This window comes from Heptranchias perlo, unplaced genomic scaffold, assembly GCF_035084215.1.
Source record: "Heptranchias perlo isolate sHepPer1 unplaced genomic scaffold, sHepPer1.hap1 HAP1_SCAFFOLD_1044, whole genome shotgun sequence".
In the NCBI taxonomy this organism is placed as follows: domain Eukaryota; kingdom Metazoa; phylum Chordata; class Chondrichthyes; order Hexanchiformes; family Hexanchidae; genus Heptranchias; species Heptranchias perlo.
The window spans coordinates 38,466-49,121 of NW_027138264.1; the positions used below are offsets into that span (position 1 = coordinate 38,466).

The 10,656-nt window shown below is 46.3% G+C and overlaps 2 non-coding genes across 2 annotated transcripts; one reads left to right on the forward strand and one right to left on the reverse strand.

Annotated features, from left to right (window-relative positions):
- Window positions 1-6,317: 6,317 nt before the first annotated feature.
- Window positions 6,318-6,391, reverse strand: trnah-aug (transfer RNA histidin (anticodon AUG)). Its single transcript has one exon. It is a non-coding gene; the product is annotated as a tRNA-His (tRNA).
- A 1,551-nt stretch (window positions 6,392-7,942) lies between these two features.
- Window positions 7,943-8,036, forward strand: trnar-ucu (transfer RNA arginine (anticodon UCU)). Its single transcript has 2 exons — window positions 7,943-7,979; window positions 8,001-8,036. It is a non-coding gene; the product is annotated as a tRNA-Arg (tRNA).
- The last annotated feature ends 2,620 nt before the right edge of the window (window positions 8,037-10,656 follow it).

The following is a 10,656-nucleotide window of genomic DNA, read 5'->3' on the forward strand; positions in this document are numbered from 1 at the left end:
TTTCCTTGGGGAATCTTGTGATACAGGGAATGCTAACTGAAGAAATGGCATTTTTTCATGGTAGCTGGCCCTTTTCCCTTAGCATTTGAGGAGCGTGAGTGAGGAGCAGCGCTACATAGCTGCGAATGGCGGCTGAAAGATGTACTTTTGGATAGTTGGGGCGGTGCAGTGAAATCGGAATTGTTCCGCTTCATCTTAATAGGTCTGTTGAAGCGATTGAAAGGAAGAGAGCAGAAATGAAAAGAGCACCACTGGCGAAAAAGGAGCGATTACAGGAAGTTGGCCAAGAGCGAAAGGTCTTTTGAATGCCCATGACGCAGGTAATTTGCGATGCCCGTTTGTGAATCCTAAACCTGAATGCCATGCACTCTGGTTCCACTCAAGATGCGTTTACCGCGAGGAACTCTGACATTGCTCATGTATTCAGGGAATGTGATCGGCCTGATGGATGGCTAATGGGGGAACAAAGCAATGACTGATCACACCAAAAGCTACTGGAAAGGTACAAAAAATAATTTAAAAGGCTAATGAAATGTTGGCCTTTATCTTGAGGGGGCTGGAATACAGAGGAGTGCAAATTAAGTTACAGCTGTACAGAGCTCTGGTCAGATCCCGTCTGGAGTATTGCCTCCAGTTCTGGGCACCGCCCCTCAGGAAGGATATATTGGCCCTGAAGGGGGTGCAGCACATATTCACCAGAATGGTACCTGCGGTAAAGGGTTAAATTATGAGGACAGGTTGCATAGACCAGGCTTGTATTCCCTTGAATATGACAGACTAAGATCGTCTATTTCAGGTGCTTAAGATGATCAAAGCAGTAGAAAGGGGAGGTAGAGAGAAACTATTTCCTCTGATGTGGGAGTCCTCAAAAATCGGTATAACCTTAAAATTAGAGCTCGGCCGTTCAGGGTGATGACAGGAAGCATTTCTTCACACAAAGGGGAGTGGAAATCTCGAATTTTCTTCCCCAAAACGCGTTGAGACTGGGGGTCAACTGATTTTTAAAAAACTGAGATTGGTATATTTTTTTAGGAAAGGATATTTAAGGTTACGAAACCAAGACGGGTATTTGGATTTAAGATACAGATCAGCCATAATCTCATTGAATGGCAAAACAGGAACGAGGGGCTGAATGGCCTACACCTGTTCCTATCTTACTGTACCGCCCCAGCTTTTCAAAAGTGCATCTTTCAGCATTTATTCGCAGCTATGTAGCGCTGCTCATCGCTCACTGCATAGAGAAAAGAGCCAACTACCATAATTAAAACCAATTCTTTATTTAGCATCTCCTGTATCACAAAATTCCCCAAGATAATTTGGTGAAATACCCGACCTCCGTCCTTCCGAAGGCCAGCCCTGCTTTCGTAGTGCTTGTCTGTCGGGCAGGCACGCAGATCAAAATGAATTGACTGGTTTCACCTCACAAATGAACAGCGGTGGAATGGGATTTGAGCCCCCGAGGAACAGTGATCGAAGCAGAGCAAAGATAAAGGCTGAAGATGGTGAAAGTGAATATTGGAGTAGGCAAGGCCGCAGTACAGTGTCAATGAACTTGAAGCACGAAATTAAATGAGGCCCATTAATCGTGGAAGGAAGAAAACGCTGGGAGCAGAGGTGGGTTTGAATTTTGGAGCATCAAGCACAGGCATGTGAGAGTGCTCGGATGTAAAAGGAATCAATAGGATTTTGCATTTAACAATTTTGTTCATGTAGTAAAGGTTGTTTTCTTGCAGCGTTCTATTCGCATGTGTCGCAGGGGGTAAAAGAAGTAATATAAACTATATCGTGACTTGGATTTGAACTGCAGCTGCTGTGAATGCAATGCGCCGCTCCCATCCTGCCCTGGCCACAGCAATCCAGAGCACGACACTCCTTAAAAAAGATGGGTTGTTGGCGATTCGGCCAAAATAAGCAGCGCCACAAATACGATATTACTGCACCGCCCCAGCTATCCGAAAGGGCAACTTTCAGCCGCCATTCGCAGCAAAGTAGCGCTGCCCGTCGCTCACGCACATCAACTGCTCAGAGAATAAAGCCAACTACCAAGAAAACAAACCCCAGTTCTTCAGTTAGCATCCCCTGTATCACAAGATTCCCCGAGAAAATGTGGTGAAATATCCGGCCTCGGTCCTTCCGAATACCAGCCCTGTTTCCGCAGTGATTGGCTGGCGAGCAGTCACGCAGATCGAAAGGGGATTGGTTTCAAGGCACAAGTTCACATTGGTGTGAATGGGACATGCGCACACTGGGAAAAGCGGAGGAAGCAGAGCAGATTGAAAGGCGTAAGAAGGTGAAAGGGAATGTTAGAGTCGGCGATGCTCCCGCGTGTGATCAGTTCAGCTTCTAATCCACTGGGAGAAGTGTTCCAATTCTTTTAACTTGGTGATAACCAATGACCAGACATTTGGCACAAACGAGAAGGTGTTAAACCCGTGGGTTGTCGGTCCATGTTTCCGACATCATGTTCAACACAAACAAGGATTCTCCTCAACACATTGCTCAGTATTTTGATAAAGGGACCCTCACATGTGTTCGGAATCTCTAAGGAATAATTCCGAGGCCGAAAATGAAGCTGTATTGTGGGAGCGGCCAAAATATCACCGCTCGCTGGGAAAATCCGTTCTTCACACTCCCATCGCTCCTGATAGGATTGTTTGCTCCGCTTTAGCTGGAACAATTACGTAGCCGCCCGACGTCGACTTAAGGCCTGCGGTTTTGTAGCCACTTGCCATGAATTTGATCCATCTACAAATTATAGGGTCCAACTGGAGCCTTAAACCAGGGCCTTTGACCGTTCAGTCACGATACTTTCCATCCTACACCTCAAGAGCTTTTTAACAGGAATAGAATTACTGTGCTGTCGAGAAAGGATAAATTGATCTATTAATAACCCGGTCTGTTAAAAAATACAACATTGAAAGAGGCGCAGAACCTTTCCGTGATTCAATGATACCGAGAGTTCAACTTCCGATTCTTCGACAATTTTGAAAAAATCTACATTTTTATTGTTGATTTATTGAATTGATTTCACACCGAGATTTTGAAAAAATTATTCCGATCACGACTCCTTATTTTGCCGAGTCACTATTTACATTCTCATTACACGAGATGTATAATCTGTTCCAGAAACAGTCATCAAATTGCACAGGCCAACTTTAAATGTCCACCCTGTGCTGGGCCCGATGTTGCAGACAAAACACACATTGAAAACGTGGAGCAGTCAGACTATGAAAAAATACCACATCCGTCCGTGGAGAGGCTTGAATCACCAACTTTGCGAAAATTAACCAATCGCACGAACCGATTGCACCACAGATACTGATAATTGAAGAGTGTGGAACATATGGTACAAAACTGTCAATCCATCTGGGTACAGCTTCGGGTGGTAAGGACAAAATAACACCTACCCCCTCCCATTTTACATTTCCAAAAGAAAGGGTGTGATATTCATTGTGGAAACATGGAATCAGTCCGATCTCACTGACTGCAGAAATGTGCCTGCCACAGCGAATCAGCTTTCCTGAAATCAATGCGGCCTCCTTTCAGTCCTTTTGGCGCCTCGTCTGTAAAAATGAATGCTGATTTCCGTGAAACCGTTATCAGATATTTTTTATTCGTTCATGGGATGTGGGCGTCGCTGGCAAGGCCAGAATTTTTATTGCCCATCCCTAATTGCCCTTGAGAAGGTGGTGGTGAGCCGCCTTCTTGAACCGCTGCAGTCCGTGTGGTGAAGGTTCTCCCACAGTGCTGTTAGGTCGGGAGTTCCAGGATTTTGACCCAGCGACGATGAAGGAACGGCGATATATTTCCAAGTTGGGATGGTGTGTGACTTGGAGGGGAATGTGCAGGTGGTGTTCCCATGTGCCTGCTGCTCTTGTCCTTCTAGGTGGTAGAGGTCGTGGGTTTGGGAGGTGCTGTCGAAGAAGCCTTTACGAGTTGCTGCAGTGCATCCTGTGGATGGTGCACACTGCAGACACAGTGCGCCGGTGGTGAAGGGAGTGAATATTTAGTGTGGTGGATGGGGTGCCAATCAAGTGGGCTGCTTTGTCCTGGATGTTATCGAGCTTCTTGAGTGTTGATGGAGCTGCACTCATCCAGGCAAGTGGAGAGTATTCCATCACACTCCTGACTTGTGCCTTGTAGATGGTGGAAAGGCTTTGGGGAGTCAGGAGGTGAGTCACTTCCCGCAGAAAACCCAGCCTCTGACCTGCTCTTATAGCCACAGTATTTATGTGGCTGGTCCAGTGTAGTTTCTGGTCAATGGTGAGCCCTAGGATGTTGATGGTGGGGGATTCGGCGATGGTAATGCGTTGAATGTCAAGGGGAGGTGGTTAGATTCTCTCTTGTTGGAGATGGTCATTGCCTAGCACTTGTCTGGCCCGAATGTTACTTGCCACTTATCAGCCCAAGCCTGGATGTTGTCCAGGTCTTGCTGCATGCAGGCTCGGACTGCTTCATTATTTGAGGGGTTGCGAATGGAACTGAACACTGTGCAGTCATCAGCGAACATCCCCATTTCTGACCTTAAGATGGAGGGAAGGTCATTGATGAAGCAGCTGAAGATGGTTGGGCCTAGGACACTGCCCTGAGGAACTCCTGCAGCAATGCCCTGGGGCTGAGATGATTGGCCTCCAACAACCACTACCATCTTCCTTTGTGCTAGGTACAACTCCAGCCACTGGAGAGTTTTCCCCCTGATTCCTATTAACTTCAATTTTACTAGGGCTCCTTGGTGCCACACTCGGTCAAATGCTGCCTTGATGTCAAGGGCAGTTATTCTCACCTCACCTCTGGAATTCAGCTCTTTTGTCCATGTTTGGACCAAGGTTGTAATGAGGTCTGGAGCTGAGTGATCCTCAGATCCTCGATTTTTCTGCAGTAAGTAGAAGTCTTTAAATGACTCCGATCTCTTCATTTTGCGGATGACATCAGAGTAAATGTTCCAGTATCTTAAACTTGGGATCTGCGCCCATTGAGCAGTGTCTTGATCGCCTCTGGTTTGAACCACTCAAATCACGATTCCGCCCCTACCACAGCACTGAAACGTGTGATTGTGGTGCACCATCGCTCCACTCTGTCCCCATTGTTAGTCAAACATTTTCCAATTAGCTTCTCAGATCATTTCCTCTCTGCAGAAGGCGGGATTCACCCTGATTTTCGGTGGATGGTGTTGGAAGGCCGAGTGACCGGGATACAATCTTCCAGGACCGTCCTGTCCCAGTGCTCGGTGTCCGGTGAGGTTTGGCCGGGCCGTGGTATCCAGTTTCCCACGGACGGGCAGTAATGCGGGGTCTGAGGTTACATTGGTTGCTTTTCCCCGGCACTGGGTTATTGGAGAGAGCGAGGAGGGACAAGCGGCCCACATGAGGGTGGATTTGGAACTCCTGTACGGCTGCACTACGAGTTGTCCAGATCTGATTGGAGCAATATTCCCTTCAATTCATCACTGACAAGGACAGTTTCATTCCACGTTTCTTTTCTCTGGTGCTAAAGTGAGCGTTCGACCTGGATTTGAACCCGAGATCGCTCGCATATTTCAATCAACAAACCCGAAGCGAAAAATCATACCTCTGGACCAACGAGCCCGATAAACAAAAACCATTTCAAATAGTAGTTTCTGAGTATCAGCGCCCACTTTCCCCAAATCTCCCTTAAAGAACCGTAAATAAAAATGTGTCTGTACATTCGCAAAAAATTCTGAAGCCAATTTCTTCTCTGTTGGGTTTTGTTCAGCGTTCCCGATGCTGTTAAAGATGATTAGGGACAGTTGATGAGTTAACTGGTGTAAGGGTGCAGATACTCCGCTGTAAAGGTAAAGATGCTCGGATTTAAGGGTGCAGATACTCCGGTGGAAGGGCGCAGATACTCGGATGCAAGGGTGCGGGTACTCCGGTGTAAGGGTGCAGATACTCGGATGTAAGAATTTGTTCCCACGACTGAAATGCGGCTTAGAACTGTTGTTATTATCCGAGGCAGTGCTGCAGGATCCTTTAATGATCTCTCACTAATGAACTGAAACCCATCGGAATGTGAATTCAATTTAGCGTTTCCAAAATAAAAGGGAGTGACATCCCTTGTGGGAACAGCCTGATGTCGCTCACTGCAGAAATATCCATGTCAGAGTGAAGCGGCTCTCCTGCAACCTTCGGACCTTGACTGTCAAGAACAATTCTGATTTCCGTGAAGCCAATCTCAGGTTAAATGGTGGAAGATCGGCCGTGTTTAGCCGGCCATCAAAACCGGGAGTTTTGTTTTGCAGCCAAAACAGACATCAGAAAGCAGGAAATGCGAGACCATGAAGATAAAATTTACACAACCGGCCCTGGGAGGGCTCGAACCACCAACTTTTCGGTTCATAGCCGAACGCGCTAACCAATTGCGCTACAGAGACAGCACCCATTTGCAATTGAACCACTGATTCAACGAGCTAAAAATCAGGTTGCAGCGATCACTATAACCTCTCTCGACTGTCAGTTTGCTTTTCCAAAATAAAGGGTGTGACGCTTGCACCAGTGAAAATCTGTGCTGTATTATTTCTGAACATTAAACTCACCTTACCATTAAACACCTGTATGTTGGAAGACTCGGTCCCCTCGTGGGCGAGAGGATTGATTTTTCGAGCTGTGATTCTCCATTCTCTATTCCAGTAATATTCAGGTTTGCTGAAAATGAGATGAGATGAAATGAGCAGGTCCAACGAGCAGGTCTGTGACACTACACGGTGTCTACAAAGTTGTCTCTTGCACTTACAGTGAAGCGGACGGCAGTTTTCACTATTAAACCAGTAACTATGACGTTAAAAAAAATGTGTTCGAGAAAGACTCGATTTCAGCGCGGTGACACTGGGCCAGAGTAAAGTTCAGTTAATGCGATTGCCGAGTGGGGAGAGGGTGGATTTGGAACTCCTGTGCGGCTGCGCTGCGCATTGTCCAGATCTGCTTGGAGCGATATTCACTTCAATTCATCACTGACAGGGACAGTTTGATTCTAAGTTTCTTTTTTCTGGTGCTTGGTGAGATTTCAAAAATAAAGGCGACCCGTGCTCACCCCAAACTCGTCACTTACACGCTGACAGATACAAGGCCGTCACACTCTTCACCAGTGAGATGAAAGCGGAGAGCGATTTCACGGTCGAATACAATGGCGAACAAAACTCATTCAATGAAAGTGCAGGTCATTGAGGGGCCTTTAAATTCCTGATTGTTTGAACTGAACTTCTTCCCAAAGCGTTTGAGATTCAGGTGGAGTGATTTGGGGATTTCTTTTCCCTCTTTGCAAAAGTTTCAACCGCAGGTCAAGATCAAAAGTCGAGGGCAGAATGAGACGCCTTCCTGAACGAGGGAAGCAGACTTTAGAGCAAGGTTCTGTTTATTGAGAAAAAGCAGATAAAACATTCATCCCGGAACGATCCAGAATCCGATCAGCTCGAAAAGCAACGGTTACCCCGTGATTTGAACACTCAGCCTTCTGGTGGCGCAATAAATAATGTAGATAGAAGCAGGAAGTTGAAAGTGGGAATTGATAGAATAAGTGAGTAAGCAAAACTGCGGCAAATCGAGCTCAATGTGAGGGAGAGCGAGGTCATCCACTTTAAATCGAAGAAACATAAATCAGATTATTTTATAAATGGTGAGAAACTGGGAACTGTGGAGGTGCAGAGACATTTCGGGGTCCAAGTGCAGAAAGCGCTTCCAACCAGTGTGTCGGTTCAAAAATAATTAAAATACGGCCGGTTAGCTGAGTTGCTTGGAGTGTGTTGTAACGCCATGGTCACGAATTCGATTTTTATTTATTTCGGCTTTTTATAACTTTTAAAATCGAAGCTTTACAGAAAAAATCCACAGACAGATTCGCGGGGACAGTTTTTTGAATAACATCGATTGTCACTTTGCCCGTGGACCGGAGAAACACGTCTTTCTTTTTATTAGGCTTTATTGTAACTGACTCTGTGGCGCAATGGATAGCGTGTTGGACTTCTACCTTACTTTGTTTGGTAAGCTATTCAAAGGTTGTGGGTTCGAGTCCCACCAGAGTTGGATTTTAGTTCGGGAGCTGGGAAGTGAAATTTTGCAGCAAAACCGCAACAGGATCATTAATGTCCGTCAAGGACGGGAAACTGCCCCCGACACTTCATCTTACACAAGTGGCTCCAGTCACACCAGAATTCATGATTCTAAATCCACTCTGAGCTGGATTGGCGAAACACTCTCAAGGAGGAGACTCATCATCTGCTCAGACCGAAAGTCAATCTGCTGGACTTCCGGCTCTGTCAGACTGAATGTTCCTTCAGACAGGTTTCTAACTGGACACATGCATCCGGCTGCCGTGTGAGCATTGGTGCTGGAGGGGGAGAATTCTTGCTTGTAGTAATTCTATTCCTGTAAAACTAGCTCCTGAAGTTTAGGATGGAAAGTATCCTGGCTGAGCGGTCTAAGGCGCTGGTTTAAAACTCCAGTTAAATCCCACGATTTGTAGATGGATCAAAATCATAGTTTGTGTCTCCAAAACCGCAGCCTCTCTCCTGTAAACAAGTAATACTGAACATCTCATCTGCGATTGCAACAGCGTAATCCGGAGGAACCACATGGCAATTCAGATAAGTAGATGCATTTTGGAACAAACCAATTGTACCTTCACCTCCTGTTGAAATGTTCACAAGGAAAAGGATTGTTTGATTTAGGTGAGACCCGAATTAAAAACCCCGGCATTTCCCGACCCTGTAACTCATATAAGGACCGATTGCGCCGCTAGAGCCCGGTCACTCTGATCACCTGTCCCACTCTGCTGGAAAGAATCTTAAGGTGAGAGGCCCGAACCTGTGGAAACGTGTCCAGTCACTGTGATGAAAATATTATCTGCACTTTCACTTTCAGCTTCTTTCACATCCTCTGCTCCATCGCACGACAATCGGGTTTTCTGTGAACAGGTCAAAATGGACATTTGCAGAAATTCTGTCAGTGGTAAAATTCGAATCGAGAAATGCCCCAGACATTGAAACTAGCGATTTAAACAACTAGCCCACACTTCCACAAAACAGGGTCAGTCTTTAAAGGTCTGTTTAATGATCAAATAAATTAATTGAAGCTAATTGACCGCATTTACGCCGTGCTGGGGTTGTTCTCCTCAGAGCAGAGAAGGTTCAGAGGAGATTTGATAGAAGTGTTCAAAGTCATGAAGGGTTTAGATAAAGTAAATAAAGAGAAACTGTTTTAATTGGCGGAATGGTGGTAAACCAGAGGACACAGATTTGAGGTGATTGCAAAAGAACAAAAGGCGATATGAGGAAAAACTTAATTATGCAGCGAGTAGTTATGATCTGGAATGCGCTGCTTGAAAGGGTGGTTGAAGCAGATTCAATCGTGACTTAAAAAAGGACTTTGAAGGGGAAAAAATGCAGAGCACCGAGAAAGGGACTAATTGGATTGCTCTTACAAAAAGCCGGCACGGGCTCGATGGGCCTCCTTCGGTGCTGTGCCCATTCCATGATTCGATGATAATTATTATTTTACAAACAGTGAACAGCCAACCCCGAAAATAAGCAGTCACTGAACTGCTGTGGAAATCGAACGACCCCAATGTGATTCAAACACACATCCTTCTAATTTGGAGTCAGACGCGCTACCGTTGCACCACGAGGTGCACATGGAGCACTAGGAGCCGGATCCATAGGAGGGAGATCAGTACCGACAGCCGCAGGGACTGTCAGAGGCGGAAGCAGCAGCAACACGGGGCAGGAATCCCGCCGCTCCCAGCGGAGAGCTGCCAGTCCCGGCATGAGCCCTGTCAGCGATCTGCCTGCGGGACTTTTTTTACTGAACGGGACCGCTCAAGTTTCAGCTCGCTCACAGGCTCATGAATCCCACTCCTGACAGATTCATTATTGAAACCTTGTTTCGATTCAGTGAATTGGGATTTAATTCAATCCTCATCTGCCCTCCGCTCTGTCAGTTCAGGACTTTATTTAAACCGATACTTGGAGCTCTGTTTTACAGGGTGCCGGCTGTTTCAGCATTTCTCAGTCCCACTGCTCCCACTAATAACACTTTTTGTTGCTAACTTCTGCTAAATACAGTGTCCAGGAATTAGGGAATTTCTCCTGGGGACTAGGGAACTGACTCGGATTCGGTTCAAACCTCAAATACACAAAGTTATTGTCACTGCTGCTGCACAGGATTAAAGGAAGGGACGGATCCTGAAGCTGTTTAAAATATTACTGATAAATCAGTGTAAAAGGCTTCTCTGCAGGCTGAGTCCCTGCCAGTTTCTCTGCCTATCTGTCTGTCACCCTGTATATCGGTCCGATTGGGTCTCTGCCTTTTTCTCAGGCTTTTTGTTTGCTGGCTGCAGGCCTCCCTCCCCGACTGACTGACCAACTACCGGACCGTGTACTGGAACGAATGACAGTGATTGAGAGTCTGCCCATTTATGAACCTGAATGGCCATATTTCTGAGTTCCTGCCTTCGCTCTGTGTCACAGGCCTGTCTCTGTCTCTCAGGATGACAATACACCCACAACCTTCACGACTGAACGCAGGTTTGGTCAGTCTGTCCTCGCAGCTCCTTCGGGAGTTTAATGATTTCTTTTTCCTGGGCGAACCGTGAAGTTTTGATCAGTAAACTGTTTGTTCAGATCCCGGGCGCAAAAATTTGAGGAAA